The 20,737-nt window shown below is 36.0% G+C and overlaps 1 pseudogene; it reads right to left on the minus strand.

The window, feature by feature from the left end:
* Window positions 1–12,731: 12,731 nt before the first annotated feature.
* On the minus strand, window positions 12,732–14,293 carry LOC145584070 (uncharacterized; annotated as a pseudogene).
* Between the last annotated feature and the right edge of the window lie 6,444 nt (window positions 14,294–20,737).

Consider the following 20,737-nt stretch of genomic DNA (forward strand, 5'->3'; position numbering starts at 1 on the left):
TCCCTAAGAGCGTGCACGGGAGACTCCACATCCCTCTGGCAAATGCTACAGTCTGGATCATACTCTTTAACCCGGTAGTGAATATTTTGCCTTGTGGGGAGGGTATTTTGATATGCCCTCCAAGAAAAAATTTTAACTCGTGGAAGAACATCAAGTTGCCGAATCCGTTTCCAGATATAAATAGCAGCAGAAGAAGCAACTTCCTCACCCTTCCAATTATCATTGAACATAGCACAGTAAGCGGATTTAACAGAATACACCCCACTATTTTCCAGATCCCAGCAAAAGCTATCATTTGGGAGCCTCTCACTCATAGGATTGCTGAGATCCTTTCACATTTGAAAGGAAGAAAATACAGCTGCAACTTCTGTGAATCCCAGGTAGCAGAGCCGTGCACTAGCAGCTCACTAACTCTCATATCACCATCAACCTCACCTCTAGTCGAAATAACCATATGAGTTTGGGTTTTTGGAATCCAAGGGTCAGACTAAACTCTAATAGATTCACCATTCCCAAATCTCCATCGCATTCCGCTTCTAATAACCCACCGAGCTTCCGCAATTCCCCGCCAAGTGTAACTTGAATTAACCCCAACATTTGCCTCCATGAAAGTAGAGTTAGGGTAATACCGAGATTAAAAATCTGTTTAACAAACTACCAGGAATCATTACGAGTCTCCAAGCTTGCTTTCCCAATAAAGACCAATTAAAAAGCTTAAAATCCCAAAACCCCAGACCACCTTCATACTTCGGCCTACACAATTTCTTCCAAGCTAGCCAATGGATTTTTCTCTCCCCCTGTTTTTGCCCCCACCAAAACTGAGCCACAAGGGATCTTAACTCTTCACAAAAGGACAACAGAAACTTAAACACACTCATCATGTAGGTAGGGAGAGATTAGGCCACTGCCTTTATCATAACCTCCCTACCCGCCTTAGATAGTACCATCCCCTTCCACCCTTATAGTTTTTTCCATAGCTTTTCGTCACACCCCTCGTAATAACCTTCTTTGATCTACCAACCACCGTAGGGAGGCCGAGATATCTATCATGAATATCTACAATACTAACCCCAAGCTTGTCTGCCAACTCCGCCCTCAAAGATCCCACTACTCCTTTGCTAAAGGAAATAATCGTCTTGTCAAAATTAATTTTTTGACCCAACGCCAATTCATACGTCCTAAGAACATCATGGATAACCTCAACATCACCCATAGCAGCCTTCGAAAAGATGATACAGTCATCCGCAAACAGAAAGTAAGAAACCAACGGAGCGGCTTGGGTAATTCGAATTCCCCTCAATGACCCCTTTTCTTCAGTGTCCCGGAGAAGGTGAGAAAAGACCTCAGCACACAAAATAAACAGATACGGGGAGATAAGATCTCCCTGTCTAATACCTCTACTAGGAGAGAATTCATCTGTAGGTCTACCATTCACTAGCACAGAAAAGGTAACAAACCGCACACACTCCATCGCACGATTACACCAATCTTTGTCAAAACCAAATTTATCTAAGACCGCCTCCAAAAAATCCCATTCTATTCTGTCGTACACTTTTGACATATCTAACTTCATAGCCATATAACCACCCTTGTTCGGAAAATTTTTCATATAATGGAATAATTCAAGCGCAACCAGAATATTATTAGAAATCAAACGACCCGAGGTAAAGACACTCTGGTTCACAGAAATAATTGTCCAAGAACACTTTCAAATGATTTGCCAGAACTTATGAGACCAATTTACATACAACATTGCAGAGAGAAATTGGTCTAAAATCCACCATACACTGAGCATCATTCTTTTTAGGGATAAGAGCAATATCAGTGCGGTTAATAGATGACGGGATAGGGGCTCCCCTTAAAATAGCAAGCACACACCTAGAAACAGCAGGACCAACAATATGCAAGTACGACTGAAAAAACAAAGGATACATACCATCCGGCCCTGGGGCCTTGATCAGATGCATTTGTCCCATGGCGACTTTTATCTCCTCAGTAGAGTACTCAGCTTTTAACACCAAATTCATCTCCCCCATAACTCTCTCCTGGAAAGAATGTAACACTTGTTCAATCATGGGTGGATTAGAGGAAGTAAAAAGCTGGCGAAAATAGGACACCGCCACCTGCGCAATTTTCTCATCCCCCGTATGCACAGCATCGTCATCATTAACCAGCTTTCGTATGGTGTTCTTCCTTTTTCGACTTGAGGCACGGAGATGTAAAAATTTTGAATTCCTGTCCCTCTCTGTAAGCCATAAGACCCGAGAACGCTGCCTCTAGAGTATCTCCTCCTAGTGCACAAGACTAGCACTGTCTCGAACCAAGGCAAGACGCTTCTCAACTTGTGCTGCCGAGAAAACCCCTTTATTTAATTTTTTCAGCTTCTCTCTTTTTTTCCTAAACTCTTGGAACACACTCCAAAATTGGGAAGTGCTCCATTCTTTAAGATCAATAGAGCAAGCAGTCAGCTTCGATTCAAGAGTTGTTCCCCCAAGCCACTCATTTTCAATGACACTTTCACACCTCTCATCAGTTTGCTAAACTTGTTCGAACCGAAAAGGTTTATCACCCAATCTGTCATTGCATTTATTCTCAAGAACAAGCTTAATTGGAGCATGGTCCGACCAGTCTCTTGATAAGTGACTTTTATGTCACTTTTAGGGTGTTTATTGAGTCGTATTCCGGCTTATTTTCCAATAATTTTACCCTTTTTGTCCTTTATTTCTATTATTTTATTACTCTCGTCTTTTATATTTATTTTGAGTATTTTTGGAGCGTTTTAGTTTATTTTCATTATTTTATTAGTTTTAGTCTATTTTCGTATTTTATTTTATTTTATTTGTTTGCGTAGTTTTAATTATTTTTTTTAGTTTAGTTTTATGTCCCTTATTTTCTTGTTTATTTCTATTTTATTTATTTTATTTTATCTGTCTTGGTTTTATTTTATTTCGTCCTTTATTTATTTTCATTTTTATTTATTTTTATTTTATTTATTTTATTTTATGTCCCGATCCTCTCCTCGGTTTTCTTGGTTTGTGTAGGATTGTGTTCGAGTTCAAAGTCCAATATTCGAGGCACATGATTTGAGCCAAACATCGAGGCACTAGCTGCTGCCCCTAACAACCCCCTGCTGCCCCTTATCCATCACCACACCCTACCTTATCCTCCACCACAAGCCCACGCACACGCACACCACTCACTGTCCCCTGCTGCTCCACACCCCAACATCACCAGCAGCAACCACACACACCAACAACACACACAGCTCCTCCCTGCAGCCACCTACCAGCACTAACCCCCATTTCAATTCCACCACGCACATCAAAACCAACTGCCACACCAGCCACCACCAAACCCCATCCATCTCAACCACATCCACCCAACAGCAATAATACCACCAGCAATTATCAACACCCCGCAACACCAACAATACACCACACCAGCCATCACAACCACCAATTCGCACCTCCCCTGCTTCACCCCTCAACACCACCGCAACCAACAACCAGCAGCCACCCCGCAACCATCAACAACACCAACAGCAGCGGCAGCAACCATCAACAACAGCAACTGCAACAACAACAAAAACAACAAACACCTCCACCAAACCGCAATCAATTGCTCCGAATTCGAAATTGCAGCAACCCCAACCTCCGCGGCCGCGCAGCTCTGTCAGAAGGCGCACAAATTGGAGCCCAAAACAGAGTCAAGGCAGAAGGTTTGCGCGACCTCTACGCGACGTCTTCGCGGGCACGTAGATCGGGGTTCAATTTGAACCACATCACGAGCTTTGCACATGATTTTAATGAAAATCCAACGGCCGTGTTTTAATGATGCTTGATGAAGATGATGATGATGAACGGTGAAGATGAGGGGATGTGTGGTGATGGTGATGATGGAAGAAACAGAGCAGCCAAATGAAAGAGAAGGGGAATCGTGGTTGCTGAGGGAATTTTGGGGATCTTTTGGGTTTTTTTTTATTTTCTTTTAATTTTATTTTATTTTCATTTCCTTTTTCTATTTCCCTTTTCTTTTCTTTTGTTTTATTTTATTTTCTTTATTTGTTTTCTTTTATTTTCTTTATTATTTTAGCTTGTATTATAAATACCCCTTTGGGGTTATTTTCTAACAACTTTCACTTAACATTTTAATTCTACCCTAGATTACATTAGAGTAGTTTAGCTCTTTTATTTTCTCTCTCTTAGGGTTAGATTAGTTTAGAGAGAGAAAGCTTGGATTTTTCATGGAGTTTTTGGGATTTTGAAGAAGCAAATTCGTGGATTTTTCTTCTCAATTATTCAATGAGTTTTCCTAACTTTCTCTCACCTTTATTGCTTTCATTTATTATTGTTTTTGCTTATTTATTTGTTTATTTGAGTAGATTAATTAGTTTAGTTATTTGATTCTTGCTTTTATTATTATTTTACCTTGTTTTCCATGTTTTTGTTCATTATGTTAGCTTAGATTTTGTTCTAGGGAAATGGATGAAGGTTATGTTAATTAATTTAATGATTGATTGTGGTTAGTATGAAATTGTTTCTTGATTATTGTGTATGGATGATGCTTTTATGGATTAGAATCTTTCTAGCTAATTGATTCTATGTTGTTAATTGTGCTTTCAATCAATTGTGCGAGAGTGAGTTTGTTGAGGGTCTAAATTCTTCCATACCTTTGCTAGGCTAGTTGCACGAGAGTGAATTAGTTTACACTACTAAAATTCGGCTAAATTGCGACCGTTTTTCTACGACCGTCTGAAAAACGGTCGCAAATTATGAAATTTGCGACCGTTTTTCTATGCGGTCGCAATATTACGACTGCTTTGACAACGGTCGCAAATTTGTGACCGTATTGCGACCGTTTTTAGCTTTTTAGACGGTCGCTAGCATGTTTGAACAATTAAAAATAATTCTAAATTAAATTAAATCGTTTGCGACCGTCAAAGACGGTCGTAATTGTCATAATCTGCGACCGTCAAAGAGACGGTCGTAAAAGTCATAATCTGCGACCGTCAAAGACGGTCGTAAATGTCATAATCTGCGACCGTCTAAGAGACGGTCGTAAATATCATAATCTGCGACCGTAAAAGAGACGGTCGTAAATGTCATAATCTGCGTAATTGTTTTTTTTTTTAAAATAGGGTATAAAAGGGATTCCAACTCACACTAACCCTAATTTTTTTACACAGCCGCTGCTCTTCCTTCATTTTCCTTATCTCTTCTCTTTCCTTCTCTTCCTTCTCACGTTCCTCCTCTCTCTAATTCATTTCCTCTTTCACTCTCATCTCCTATTTTCTGACTTTCATTGCCGAGAAACCAAACAAAGCAACTAAATTTCCTCCTATTCTCCCTCCCGTATTCTTTCCTCTTCTCCTTTTCGTTCTTTTTCCTTAGGATTTTCGCTCCATCTCTGTTTCTTTGTTTCTTCTTCATCTTATCTTTTTCTTAGGATTTCTGTCAACTAATGAAGTGTGGTGTTGTATTCTCGTCAAAGTTTGGTATTAATGGTCAAATTCGACCATAAAAATTCCAGATCTGGAGTTTTTATGGTCGAATTTGACCATATAAACCTAAAGAGGAAGAATTTTTGTGAGAGGTATGTGTTTTTTCTCTGAATTTTTATTATATTTTTGTTTATTTTCAATTTTTGTTGTTTTATTTTGTTCTCTTATTTCCATGATTGTTCAATTTTTTTTCCGATTTTTGTTTGAGTTTTGGTTCGATTTTTGTGTGATTTTCGACTTTTGGTTTGAATTTTTGTTGATTTTGTTCGAATAGTGGTTTGATTTTTGTCGAAATTGTGTGATTGTTCGAATTTTTGTGGGTTTTTTTGAGTTGAATTTTTGAAATATTGCTTAGTGTTTGTGGGTTTGATTTGTGTTCGTATTTTTTGTTGATTTTTTGTTTAATTTTTGTGCATTTTATTTGTGGCTTAAATTGTTTTGAGTAATTTATGTTGCTTTTTTTTGTTTCCGATTTTTTGTTTGATTTTTGTAAATTTGTTCGAAATTATATGGGTTGTTTTTGTTGGTTTAATCGAATGTTTGTTAGTTAAATTTCTGGGTTAATTTTTTTTTTGATAAATTTATGTTTTTTTGGGTTAAGGCTGGGTGTGGTGGTGAATATTGGTGGTTGAAGGTGGGCGGCTAGTGGTTGTTTAGGGTGGGCAGTGGTGGTGGTTTGGGTGGGATCTAGTTTCGGTGGATCTGGGTCAAGGGTGGGTGGGTGATGGAACTGTTTTCTCTTTTTTTTCTTGTTTTTTTAAAACTTTTTGCGACCGCTTATGACGGTCGCTAATTTCAAGATCTGTGACCGTTTCATAAAGCGGTCGCAATTATTAATATCTGCGACCGTTTTATTAACGGTCGTTGAAAATAGTAAAAACGGTCACAAAAAATCTGCAACCGTCAAACGGTCGTAATTTTGTTTTTTTGCGACCAGGAGAATAACGACCGTCATGTTACGACCGTTGACGGTCACAATTATGTTTTGCGACCGTTTTTGCTAGTTTCTGCGACCGTTTGAGGCGGTCGCAATTTGGCCGAATTTTAGTAGTGTTAGTAGGATAATTAACATGCTTAATTGTGCGAGAGTGAGTTAAATGTGTTGATTGTTCCTAATCGAGGGCATTTTAGCTAATTGTATGATGTTATTGAATGCATTGATGTAATTGGATTCCACTTTCCCTAGTTTTAGTTATTTGTCCTTAGTTGTGTTTAGTTGAACCTCTCTTTACCTCACAAGCTTTCCTAGTATTCTAATTAGCACAAATTGATACACTTAGTCCTTTTGGGTTCGACCCTTTACTTACCCCTATACTTGTATTAGGGTAGTTTAGGTTTTATAAATTTCTAATTTGATTAGGGTTAGTAGACCAACAACACTACCTAAACCCTCGATCATCTCTATCAAGGTGCACTAGGTGAGCATTCAGAAACTTAGTAAACCAAGGTTCTGTAGCAAGCGCACGGTCCAGCCTGCATTGGGTATTAAAAACACCCTCCCTGCCGTTATCATATGTATATGCATAACCCGAGTAAGGTACATCTCGAAGTGCACAAGTATCAACTGTATTTCTGAAATTGTTCATCTGCTACATCGCACGATCATCACCACCCAATTTCTCCGAATCAAACAAAATTTCATTGAAATCGCCAATACAAGCCCAAGGCAAGGTAGATTGCGTAGCAAGATCACAAAGCAACTTCCAAGATAAGTGTCTATTAGCCACCTCCGGCCAACCATAAAAACCAGTAAGCCTCCACTTCTCACCATCTTCATCAACCTGTAACTTCACATCGATGTGATGCATAGACATAGTACGAAGGACCACATTTAGCCCCTTTCTCCATAACAAAGCAAGACCTCCAGAGCGCCCCATCGAATCCACCGCTACACCATCAAAGTCAGTCAATTTAACTCTAATTTTATCAAACTTCGAACTACTCAACTTTGTCTCCGAAAGAAAGAAAAAAGTTGGGGCCTCCCTTTGGATAAGATCCCGGAGGCCACTAACTGCAGAGGGGTTGCCCAACCCTCTACAGTTTAAGCTAAGGGTACTCATTGAGCTTGGCGGGGCTGCTCATCGACAGCCGCCGCCACCCACAATCCAGTATGATCATCAAAAAGAGAGATTGTTTTATTAGCCCCATTACTGCTGCGTAGAACTTCATCCTCAGTTCTCACCCTTTTTCCCTACACACTATCGTCGACCACTTCCATATCACAGTCAAACTGGTCCCTCCCTCTTACAATTTTCCTATATTATTTATGCGTACCCTTAGGAATATTACTACTTATAGGGGTGTCCATTCGGTTTTTGGTTTGGATTTACGCCAAATCCAATCCGATCCGAATTATGATTCGGTTTTCATTTTTTCAATCCGATCCGATCCGAATTACTCTTCCAATCCAATCCGATCCAATCTGAATTAAAATTCGGTTATTTTGGATCCGATCTGAAATCCGAATTAAATTAAGTTGATTTATAACGTCTAATAAACTAGTACGATAACATAAAACGGTAGTCATAATTAACATAAATTGTTTAACATCAAGTCAAATTAAATTGTTCAAAATAAGTAGTACAACTAAAAGGCAACACTAAGACTTCATTACAACAATTAAGTAGCAGCATTTTTGTTCAAAATAAGTAGCAGCAACTTTCTGTTCAAGACTTCAGCAACTTCCAACAGAAGGCAGTAGCAAGCACATCAACTTAAGAAGAAAACAGCAGCAAAAACAGCAGCAAATAGCAGCAAACAGCACAAAAGGCAGGCCACCAGCATTCTTTAATCAAGGCAGAAGCTTAGTTGTCTAAAATCTCAACCGTTTCAGGCTCAACAATGGATATCTTGCACAAATCTTGATATTAAGAGAAAAAATAAAGAGCAAATAATAATTAGATTGAAAATCAGTAACAATATTAATATATAATTAAAACAAGAAAATAAAAAGATTTAGCAATCACCTTCTTCAAGTTGCTCAACTTCCTTCAAACATTCTTCAACATTTAATGAATTCGGGGAGGCACGCAACCAATTTTGAGAACAAACAAGACTCTCCACAACTCTAGGAGAAAGGGAGCTCCTAAATGGATCAAGAATCCGTCCACCAGTGCTAAATGCACTCTCGGAAGCTACTGTTGAGACTTGACAAGCTAAGATATCACAAGCCAATTTTGCCATTGTAGGAAATCTAGAGCAATGAAACCTCCACCATCCCAAAACATCAAAGTTATCAGAGTCTTCCTCTGTTTCTTCTTCCAAATACTTGTCCAACTCTAACTTTGTTTCTCCTCCTCTCTCCCCCATTTGTTTCTTATACTTGTTCTTCAAAACATCAACTTTCTTTTGAGTAGCATTTAAGGGAGCATCATCCCTACTCTCACTTGAGTCCTCTCTAGGTGTATCAGTTGTTGGGAAAACACGATACTTATCATACAATGCATATAGAGAATCCCTCAAATTTTTTGTGAGTATAGAACCAACATTGAAATCATAAATCTCACTAATCATCCACTCAACATAATCGAGTTTATAGCGAGGATCAAGAACAACAGCAATAAAAATCAGCAAGTTTATCTTTTCTGGATCCCCCCAATAATTTTCATATTTCTCCCTCATTTTACAAGCCATCAAACACATATTTTCATCCCAAGATACACACAACTCTTTTAAAAGTGCAGCAACATTAATAAGCTCATGAAAAAATTGATTGGCAGTCACATATGCAGAACCAGAAACACGCAAAGTCAGCTCATAAAAACATTCTAAAAATTCAGAAAACCTCTTAACAGTAGCCCAATCATCACATGTAGAGGGTCCATTTCCTTCCCGCTCATATAACTCTATATTATAATGGGGATCCTCCTCCGAATATCTATCAAAAGCATCCCATAAAGCAAGGGCAGCATCTAACATAAGATACGTAGAGTTCCACCTAGTCGGCACATCAAGACAGAACGACTTCTTGCTATTTATTTTTTCATCTGTAACACATTTTTTAAACTTCAACAAGCGAACAGGAGACTGCTTAATGAACCTAACAGCATGTCCAACCCAAATAATTGAATCATGAACACATTTCAAACCATCACCAACAACTAAATTAACAATATGAGCTACACAACGCATATGAAGGAAACGACATTTAAGAACCCCTGTCTTCCAGCCATTGATATTTCTTTTCATCTAAGCTATAGCAGTGTCATTTGAACTCACATTATCAACGGTTATGCAAAAAACATCTTCAAGCTCCCACTCAAGCAAACACTTATCTATCATTCTACTCACTTCTTCACCTTTGTGACTTGCAGCAGTACAAAAACTCAGAATTCTTTTTTGGAGTTTCCAGTCATTATCGATAAAATGAATAGTTAAAACCATGTAATTGATTTGTTGAATAGAAGTCCACAAATCTGCTGTTAAAAAGACCCTAAAATTGCATCGTTTTAGGACATTTTTTAGCTTTTTTTTCTGTCAAGAAGATCTCATAACAATCCCTTGCTACAGTTTGTCTAGAAGGCACATGAAACCTAGGTTCCATAACACTACAGAAATACTTAAAACCTTGACCCTTAACAAACTTGAAAGGAAGTTCATCAACAATTACCATAAAGATAGTGCTTTTCTAAGGCTAACAGGGTCAAATTTCTGATAAGTCAAACCACTAGTACTTGCACATGCTTTATTACTACCATTTTGAAAAGAAAGTAAGCTTTGCTTGGAATCTTTTGGAGTAGAATAGGGATACTTACAGCATTTAGAGATATGAGCCCACAAAGGGCTGGTTCCATTCTTTTTAGGGTCGCAATTATACGTCGTCTTGCAATACTTGCAGATTGCCTTTAGCCCATTACCCATTTCCTCTTTGTCGAAGTGATCCCAAACCTCGGATCTATCTTTCATCCTCTTCCTCTTACCCTTTTCTTTCTTTGGTTTGTCGTTTGAAGTAAGTTCAACATCAGCATTACTTTCAGCATTATTAGCTTCAACATTATTAGCTTCAACATCCCCTTTGCGTGAGACTCGCGACATACTGCAAGTATAATTATGAATAAATTAAAAATATGTAGTTGAAATTCAAAAAAAAAAAAAATAGAAGAAGGGTAGCAAATTACCTTAAGTGCAGAGGGTTTAGGATTGTGAGAAGAAGGAATTTATCGATTTAAATTTTCATGAGATGACGAAGAAAGAGTGCTTGAGGGAGTCAGGGAGGCGTTGAGGAGGATTGGAGGAGAAAAACTGTAAGAGGTGAGTAATGAAGACTGAAAGAGGCAAATTTAGGGTTTTTAGTTATATAGTATGTATTTGGGCTAAATTTTAAAGGCCCAATTATAAACCACAGCAGACCATATTATAAATGTTGATATCTAAATTTCGGTCTTCGGTTTTAATTGGATCCGAATAGGGTCAATCCGATCCGATCCGAAAATCCGAATTTTCAAAAAATCTCAATCCGATCCGATCCGATTTAAAGTTCGGATCCGATCCGAATTGATAATTCGGTTTGGATTGGATTGGATTTCGGTTTTTATCCGAATTATGGACACCCCTAACTACTTCCCCCTGCAGCAAAAATAAAAGCACTTTCCCCACCACTCACTTACTTGACTCCTCACTAATTCCCTCAAAAAAAACCCTCTTACTCACCCAGCCCCCTTTTATGATTAACCCCCAGATTATTTACAACCCCCCTCTCATCCCCTTCTCCATCATTCTCACTTCTCACTCCCTCCAACAATACTGCATTACATCCCTCCCCCCTTAAGTCACGACTGGTAGTTTCTTTAATTTTTCTTAGCTCAGTTCTTCCATCTTCCCTGCTCAAACGATCAGACAGCTCATCTTCCTTCGTGACAAACAATTTGCACCGAGAACCAAGGACAACCTCCATTTCCTCCAACTCTTTCATTCGCCCTTTCCTGGGTGAAGCTTTCAACCATCTGCCCCACCCCAATCTATTCTTCTTTACTTCCTCAGAGACCATATAATAATCCCTCTCCGAATTCCCAATAATACCGCATGCAAAGCAGAAGAAAGGGAGTCTTTCATAAGCAAATTCAACGCAAACCTCTCTACCTCCTTTATCAAGAATCCCTCTGAAATCTATGAAGAGGTTTAGATACATTGATTAGTAGTTTAACTCGACAAAATTGATCTAAACCAAGCTCATCTTCCTCTACTTCTAACACTTCACTCCAATTAGCAACAAGTTCCTTCACATCATCATCCGATCGACGGTTAAATTAAAGGGGAGATGCTTGATCCGAACCCAAAAAGGAGAGTGGTAAAGGGGGATCTTTTCCGACTGCTCGTCCCCCTCTACCTCCCTTAAAATTAACAACAGATTATCAAAGCACCATGGGCACCCCTTAAGCACCTTTTCCTTATCCCTCTAATGAAAGAATTGAAAGGCATAAAGATTTGGTCCAAGAACCCTAATCACCAATTTGTCCTGCAATGCCCAAACTTTCTACATCGTGGACTTAAAAGCTTCAACTTTATAGGGTTTTTAGTCACCAGCCTCCCAATTAGCATAAGGTTAAACTTCTCTGTCGAGTTAGAGGATTCAATTGCCCCTAAATTGACTAATCCACCATCTTCATCATCCAGTTTAAGGTTAGCATAACATTCGAGAATATCGTCCGCCATGATTGAACAGAACACAATCATCAATTCACAAGATTCGACCAAAATCGGCAGCAAAACCCTAGCAACACTAGAGAGAGAGGCCCTTTCTTTCGAGGGAGTTTTATTAGCACTTTTTACTAAACTGATAATTAATGCAACTTTTTATTTAAATCCATATAGCAACCTGGCAATATTAATTCAAAAATACCTTAATTCATGTCCAAATAAATACCTTAATAAAAAATATATTTATAATTCCAAACTTTAGTTTACTTGTATAGGATCTTTTAGCTCATATCAGATCAATTTCAATTCATGTCATAATCGACTTATCCTAATTTATGGAGACTTACTTTTAGATTTTGTAATTCACATTTTACACAAGGTTATATAGAAGGATGTTTGGTTATATATATGGTATTTTCAAAACAGGGGCTTAATCACAAGCCATAAACTCAGAACACTTTGACTAAAGCATACTTATATAAGATCTAATTAATGACGATGTCCCTGGTGAGAAAACACACAAAATTCAGGCTCTAATCTCGCAATCTCATTGCCAAAAACAACGTTGTACATTTTCAACAAACTACAAACAGTATCAAAGTTCACTATCTGCCTTCCTCTTTGATTTCTTTCGATGTGATAGCTCCGAGGAGCCTGAAAAGTTGACATCACTTCGTCCTTGACCCGAATCTTTAGCAGATTGATTGCTGTACCTAGATGGTTCAGCATGGGTTCTTTTTTAATATTTTGATACATCAATGACTTCAGACTGAGAACTTCTTTTGCCAGTAGATCGGCTCCTACTTTGTGAATGTGGAGTTCTCTGAGTCCTTGAAGGAATCAAAAAATGATAAAAACTTGTCAATGATGTCCTAGAGCTCATAGGCCCTTGGTTTTTTGCATCATTTTCAAGGGTTATTAGCTCATTTGGATCTGGGAAATGAACCATTGAGACATGCCGTGAAATCTTCCCAGCTGACAGGAAAACAGATACAGATTAGGCGAAGAAAATGTGGGATGGCTCATTACCCACACCAGATGTTTGTTTGAGAATACAATTGTTGCATAGCAATGTTTTTTCAATTCCAGTTGATAAGTTAAAAGGGGATTTTATAGCATCAAAATATAACCTTTTACATATGAGCTACAATAGAAGTATTTTCCGGCACAACTAATGAGCTTATAAGCAAAGATTTCCTTTGGTTATGAGATTCTATATTATAAATGAGCTGATCATTCAAAACTGTTATTTCTTGTTCTCTTTTGTCCAAAGTTTCCAATTAGTGAAACTCGAAACAATATCTCTGCATACCAACTGTTGGCCCAGATAGAGAGGATAGAAAGACTGTAACATCGTTCGTCTCAGAGGGATAATTGACCAAGTTAAAAACTTTACCTGCAACAAACAAGCAACTAGCAAAGGAAAATATTAATACTCCAGAAACTCTCTGAGGTAGCTTACAGAAGCATACGAAATTTGATCGACCCTAAATTTGACAGTGTAAGGGTATTTACAAAGAGTTTATAGGGCATAAATCACGAGATACCAGATTTTCCTTCAAGGCTGCCCCAAGTAACACATTTTGCCCATCAAAATCGGGAAACTACACGGACAAGAAACAAGCCTGTTAAACAAAAGCAATCTTTTGTACAAGCCAAATTCAACTCGAAGTGGGAAAGCAAAGGTTAAACTTCCATTCAAGCGATCAGATTAATTTATAATGGGAATTGGGAAAGGTTAAGGGGTTGTGCACAGTTAACAAAGACATTTACAAAAAGACATTTACAAGTTTAACTTGGATCACTAATTTTGGGCAGTTTAGTTCAGTTCAGTTCACTTTAATAAATGTGATACAGGCCCTAAGTTTAAAAACAATTTTTTTAAAAAAATAAAATAAAATAAAAATATTACATAAACTTTTAAATAAATCGGAGATACAATAAATATTGTACATTTGTTATAAAGTTACTCTAAAATGAGCAAAAGTTACCTAATCTATGTAATATATAAAGAGAAGATGCGTTTTTGGTTGGGAAATTTTGAGTGGACCATTTTACCCTCTCCAAATAATTTATTATTACTAATAAAAAAAATTTAAATTTACTTAAAGTCTAACCTTTCTCTAAAAAGAAACTTCCATTTTGTAACTACTCCATAAATGTTCCTAAATGTAAAAAGGTAACTCCTCTCATGGTAGTTATTTTTTCTCAAATCAAGTAATTACTTATGTTAGACTATACATATATATTACTCCAATAATTACTTATGTTAGACAACATATACTGTGTACATATTTTACAAGTATGTATAGTTTAAATGATATAAATACAACAAAAAAATGATATAAATACAAAAATGAAACTTATTTTACATTTATGTATGATTTAATTGATACAAATTAATACAATAAAAAAATTTTAGCCTGTGTAATGCTTAAAAATACATAAATTTGAGTTCGTTTAAAGTGAAATCTAGGACTTTTTTTTTAAAAAAAAAAAAAATGATTTTCTCAAGTAGCTCATCCCTCAACTGGATTCTTACATCTACTAACCATAAAAAAAATATATAGTAATTTTATGCAAATAAGTAAAGTATAGTAGATAACTTTATGTACAAAGTATAAATAATTGTATAAGCAAATTTGGAAGAGGATAATCGCGCATGCAATACAGTAAATTACTGTAGATCGGATGTATACAAAAGTTACTCAAAATATTATTCTACCAGTAAAGGAAGCCGAAAACAAAATGTGCCTGAATTCATTTGACCATCAAAATTTCTAATACAACCAGAGTGCAAGGTACCAAAAGCAAATCAAGTACCTTATTAAGGAAGCTTATGAGTTATGACCAATAAGTTCTTGTCAACTTCACCTTAAAAAAATAATATTAAGTAAAAATAATTTCAATTTAGCAAAATTAATTTCAGTTCAGTAAAAATCATTTCATGGTCAGTTTAGAAAAATTCAATTTTCTTAAAGAAGAATTATAATAGAAAATCAGTAAATATAATTTCAGTTCAGCAAAAATAATTTCAGTTCAGTAAAATTAATTTAAGTTCAGTAAAAATAATTTAAGTTCGGCAAATATAATTTTGTTTCAGTAAAAATAATTTCACTTCAGCAAAAATAAGGTGAAGTGAACGGGGCCTAAATCATGCTATATAGACAGCTAATAATATACATGCGAACTATATCAACGAGTCACGGTGGCAGATCCAGGATTTCCAACCTTGTGAGTCACCCTGAATTATTATTAATCATCTGTAAAAGTACAAAACAAAAAATTCGAATCCAAAAATATTAACAAAAAAATATATGTGACAACAACTTGATCTCAATCAAACAAATAAGACAAAAAAATCCATACTATAACCAAATACTCCCTCCGTCCCTTTATTACATGCATGTATTCCTTTTTGGGTTGACCAATACCTGTTTCTATTTATAGGTTGTACTTTTTTACAATATTATTTTCTTTTTGATGATTTGTCATCCTTTTTCTTTTTTGTACTTTAACATCAATTTCCAATACTTTCTCTCTCCTAATTCCCAACTACTTTTTCTTTCTCTCTATCTCTCTCTAACCCCACATGCATATTTATACTCCCAATTATTAGTTTTAGGAATCTTTAACTTTCTTAATTCCCGTGCAAAATGAGAAATAGGCATGTAATAAAGGGACGGAGGGAGTAGTACTTAAAAAATTCATCTTACAAACCGAAAGTACTTTATTGATTTGGAGAAGGATTTTGTTGACTAGGAGGATTACATTTAGTGAAGAAACTAGCGATACTCTGCATTTTATTTGGAGTATGTTTCCTCTTCATTCTAAAAATCATTTAAGTAATAACAAAAAATTCAGCAATTAAAATATACAATTAAATATGCACAATTTCAGTTCATTTGAATACAAATAATACAATCAAATATCAATCAAATCTGAATCAAATGACCAACTAATCAAGACTACAAAGTACCAATATTACCAAATAAAATTCAATTCAACATTTCAACACCACAATAAACAACCTATCAAGAACTCAAGACTATGAAATTATAATTAATTAAATAATTAACACAATAATGAACAACAAATCAACAATTCAGTTCAATTTAACCAATCAAATGACAAATATTATACATAATTAAAATTAAAATTAAAACAAAATAACAAATTTAATAGTTCATAATTTAAATTTTAATACTATAACACCTTGCTCTGCTTCAGTGTTTCAATCGATGGTCGCTCCGGTCAGTCAGTCAATGGTCGCCGTAGATCCGAGGGAGGTGGCGTCGTGGCGGCAGTAGAACAAAGGCCATGTCGCCTTGAAGGCTTGAAGGAGTAAAGTGATGCCTGATGAAGTGATGCGTGCGTGCGAACGGTATGATGAGCAGGGCTGGTAGCTGGTCCGGCACTCCGACGTCGGTGGTCGGCTGGTTGATGTGAGAGAGGGAGTTAGGGTTGTGAGTTGTGAGTTTGTGATGTTTGAGGTTTCGCTGAATCACGCATTCACGGCTTTCACGAGTTTTTCTTTCTTTTTTTTTAACTAAACTAATTTTTTTTTCTCACTACTGAGTCACGTGACTCAACTTGCACCAAAGTAGGTCCGCCAATGACGAGTCATTACAATGGCTGAAAACACCTCCCCCCCCCCCCCCCCTCAACACTCTTCTTCACACGACTGCAATGCAAGGTAAAAGGTGTCTGTTACTAAGGTATATGGACCTAGGGCAGGCAATCAAGCCGTGTTTATGTTCAGTTCAACTCTAAACAATTAACTACCTTAATTCGAACCTTAACTGTTAAGTTTTGGGTTTAATTCCTGAACCTTAACCTCATCTGTCAGGCTGACCAGTTTAACTCGAAATTTTTTAATTTTGTTTCGAAGTACAATAAATGGATCAATCCAAACCTGTTTAACCTGCCATTTTTGGGTTGACTAAACCCATGGACAATAGGGTGGTGAAGGTAGTAAATAGTAAATAGTAGCAGCAAGGACTTGTAAAGAAAGCAAAAGGACTAAATCACCAACATTGAATTAAGTGAAAAGAGAAAGAGAAGGAAAGAATGGAAGAAATAAAAGGGTAGTCGGTCATAAACTTAGGTAGTTGGGTATGGATTATTTTTCAAAGGGTAGTTAAAGAGGTGTATATGGGCCAAAAGGACAGACGTTTGGTTTCCTTATGTTTGGTTTATAAGGTTAGGTTTAAGTGGACTCAAGCTATGTTATACGAACTTTTTATTTCACTTCAACTACCCGTGTCAGACCCTCAACACTTGAACATGACTAGGACACTTAGACACTTCATTTTAGTTCAAAATCAATCTCTTCTAATTAAAGGCACCCAAACCTGAAGGGTCACAAACAAAAATGGTTGCAATGATTCCAATAATACCATGTTCTAAGAGTGTAATTTCTGTATTAAGCCATCCTAAAACATAGGTCCAATAAAATTAAAAACCTTCACCACAAGGGTTGCTCAAATTCAAAAGGAAGGTATAGCCTAGTACATTCTAGTCATGCAAGTTATACCAATTTTGCCTCGGAATCAAAGTGGAAGCCAGTTTCAGTCATAAATGAATACCCTGTAGAAGCTGAGATCTAGGAGAATCAAAATAATACTCACTACAAAAGATTAACCAACATTAATAGTAAATAAACCTTACAATAACAGACATGTGTCCCTTGTACTAGGTTCAAGAAGTGACTTTTAAAAGTAGTTTAGGTCTTCAAAGGGTGTAAACATATTCTCAAACCTTTGAAATAAAGTGCCAAAAATCTAATGCATTCGTCTTGCTCAAGGTGTTTTTTTTTATTATTGAGACTATTCAAGTTTTTACACTTGCTGCTTTATTTATTCGAATTACCTATGTCCAAGGCTAGGTATAGAACAACGAGCATGACACACTTAGGCCCCATTCTTTAAAGCTGCTCTGCTCTGCTCTACTGATCCCTGCTCTACTATGCTCTGCTAATTAATAATAATTAATATTCAATAACAATAATTAATATTATATTGATGATAAAATTTATTATTTTAAATAATTATAATAATTATCAATATTAAAAATAATTATAAAAATTATTAATATTAATAATAATTATTAGTATTAATAATAATTAATATTTATTATTCATAATAATATTAAATAATAATAATTATCAATAATTATAATTAATAATTCAAAATATTAAGAATTAATATTTAATAATATTCTTAATTAATAATTTCTAATAATTAAAATAAAAATAAATAAATAAATAAATAATAATAATAATAATAATAGTTAATAACAATTTCTATTTTTATTGAAATAAAAAATAATAACAATTTCTACTATTTACCGAGAATAATAATAACAAACAGTTAATATTTTTTTTAGGGAATAGAAATACTTTATATTTTTTTTTTGAAAATAAATACTTAATATTTAATAGTACATACTAAATACATAATTTTATATAATAATAATAACCAATGATATAAAAAGAATAAAAAAGCTGGAAAAAAATTTTGTGCTTTAAAATATGTGATAACAACGAAGATCAAAACGACAATGAAGATGATAACAACGAAGATCAAAGCGACAATGAAGATGATGAAAATGATGATCATATGGAAGTAGATGGTTGATTCACCACGGTGTTAAACTCTTTTCTAAATGTTCCTATTTTGATATGTGGTTGTAAAAATTTGAAAATGTTAAACTATTGTCTTTTATCTTTCTAACATATGTTAAATGTGGTACACATTTATTTATGTTTTCACTCACTTAAATTAATGGTATATGCACTTAATAATACTAATAATAATAAATACTCTCAAAAAGGGGCGAAAATGGGTGATTAGGGTGCAGTGCAGTTCCATCTCAACGACGCATTCTCTGGCAACGGTGTTCTGGCGTCAACAGTACATTCTCATGGCAACGGCACGGTGTCAGGTTCTTCTCCGGCGAGTATAAAGATTGTTCACTCGGGTTTTTTTGGCTGATCACTCGGCATTATTTTGGTGCAATTTAGGGATCTTTTCGGTGCATTTTTAGGTTTTTTCCTATGCAATTTTGTGGTGGTTTTTTCAGAGATCAGGCGTCTGTTTTCAAGAGACGGCAGAGGTCTTCAGGCGGCGTTGTATTGGCTCAGTTTTGAGGTGCTAGCTGACTTTGTTCCTGGATGGGTTGTGGCTGATGCGACTCATAGAAAAAAGGGTTAAATTTGAAGCTCGTTGTCGGGCGAATGGATATGGTTTCATTCCCTTCTCCTTTATTTTAATTGGGGAATTAGAGAAGGAGGTTGTTGCTTGCTAAAGCGGGTTCATAGGTTCTCGACGACGCAATACATCGGGGCTCGTGCGGCAGCTCATATCTTCACTAGGGTAGGCTTTGCTATAGCTAGAGGAGTGGGGGCCCATATTGTATCTCAGTTTCCCACTACTTTATTGTAGGTTGTATGACTTTTGTTTTTGAGATAATAATAATAATAATAATAATAATAATAATAATAATAATAATAATAATAATAATAATAATAATAATGCTCTGTTATCCTGAAATCTGCTCTGCTGTGTTGAAATCTAATCTACTTTGCTCTGTTGACCCCTACTCTACTCTGCCCGGAAGCTCAAAAGAACAGGGCCTAAGGGATTAGTGATTGGGTAGCATTTGAGAGTTTATGTGCAAGTGCTTGTAATTTCAAGTACGAGTGACATCTTGAGTTAATTAGGTGTGAGGGTTATTTAGCTAGAGTTAGGTGAACAATCATTGTAACTGCTTTTGTTTTTCTGAGTTGATTAATAAGAGTAATTAGGGTAAGGAGGATATAGGCTTTAGGTTGAGCTGAACCTCGGTAAATCTATGTACTCTTACGGTTTCTTACATTATTTCTATTTCCATTGTGCATGAACGAGCTTTAGTTCTACTGGTTCCCCTTTATTTCGAAAAAATATTTATAAGTTCACAACTTCTACCATACTCAATTCAACCCCCTTCTTGAGTACCAGTTACGCTTTCAGCTAGGCTATGGGAAATCAAGCAATTCTTGGATCCGATACGCAACACGACCAAATGGCGATGAAAGACAACTTATTATTAGGTTTGAGTTGGGGAGACACGATTAGGTGCCTACAAGTTCCCATGCGATGTATGATTAGCGAATTTTAAATACTCAGAATTATTTTACACAATTTCTTAAAAAATGATTTTATTGAGACAATGAAATTAATTTAATCAATGTAATAGTCATATATTTTTACGGTTTTTTCATCATATACCCGTGAGTTTTTTGTTAATTCACCATGTACCCATGAAATTTTTTAAATTCACCATACACCCCGGAGTTGTTACAAAAATTCACCATTTACCCCTAATGACAACAAGATGAGTGGAATTTGATTAATTATGTATCGAAACCAACTTAGATCTCTCCCTCCATCCTCGAAACCACTCATCTCCTTTGTCCAATCCATCAAACCACTCTAAATCTCCAAAATCATATCTGTATAATCGATTTTGATGAGAAAAAGATATTGGGGTGGTTTTGGGGGTGAGAAAAAGAAATGTGGGTGATTTCGAAAGTAGGGGAATGTACTTAGGGTGGTTTCG

Source organism: Chenopodium album, chromosome 16 (assembly GCF_948465745.1).
Source record: "Chenopodium album chromosome 16, dcCheAlbu1.1, whole genome shotgun sequence".
In the NCBI taxonomy this organism is placed as follows: Eukaryota; Viridiplantae; Streptophyta; class Magnoliopsida; order Caryophyllales; family Amaranthaceae; genus Chenopodium; species Chenopodium album.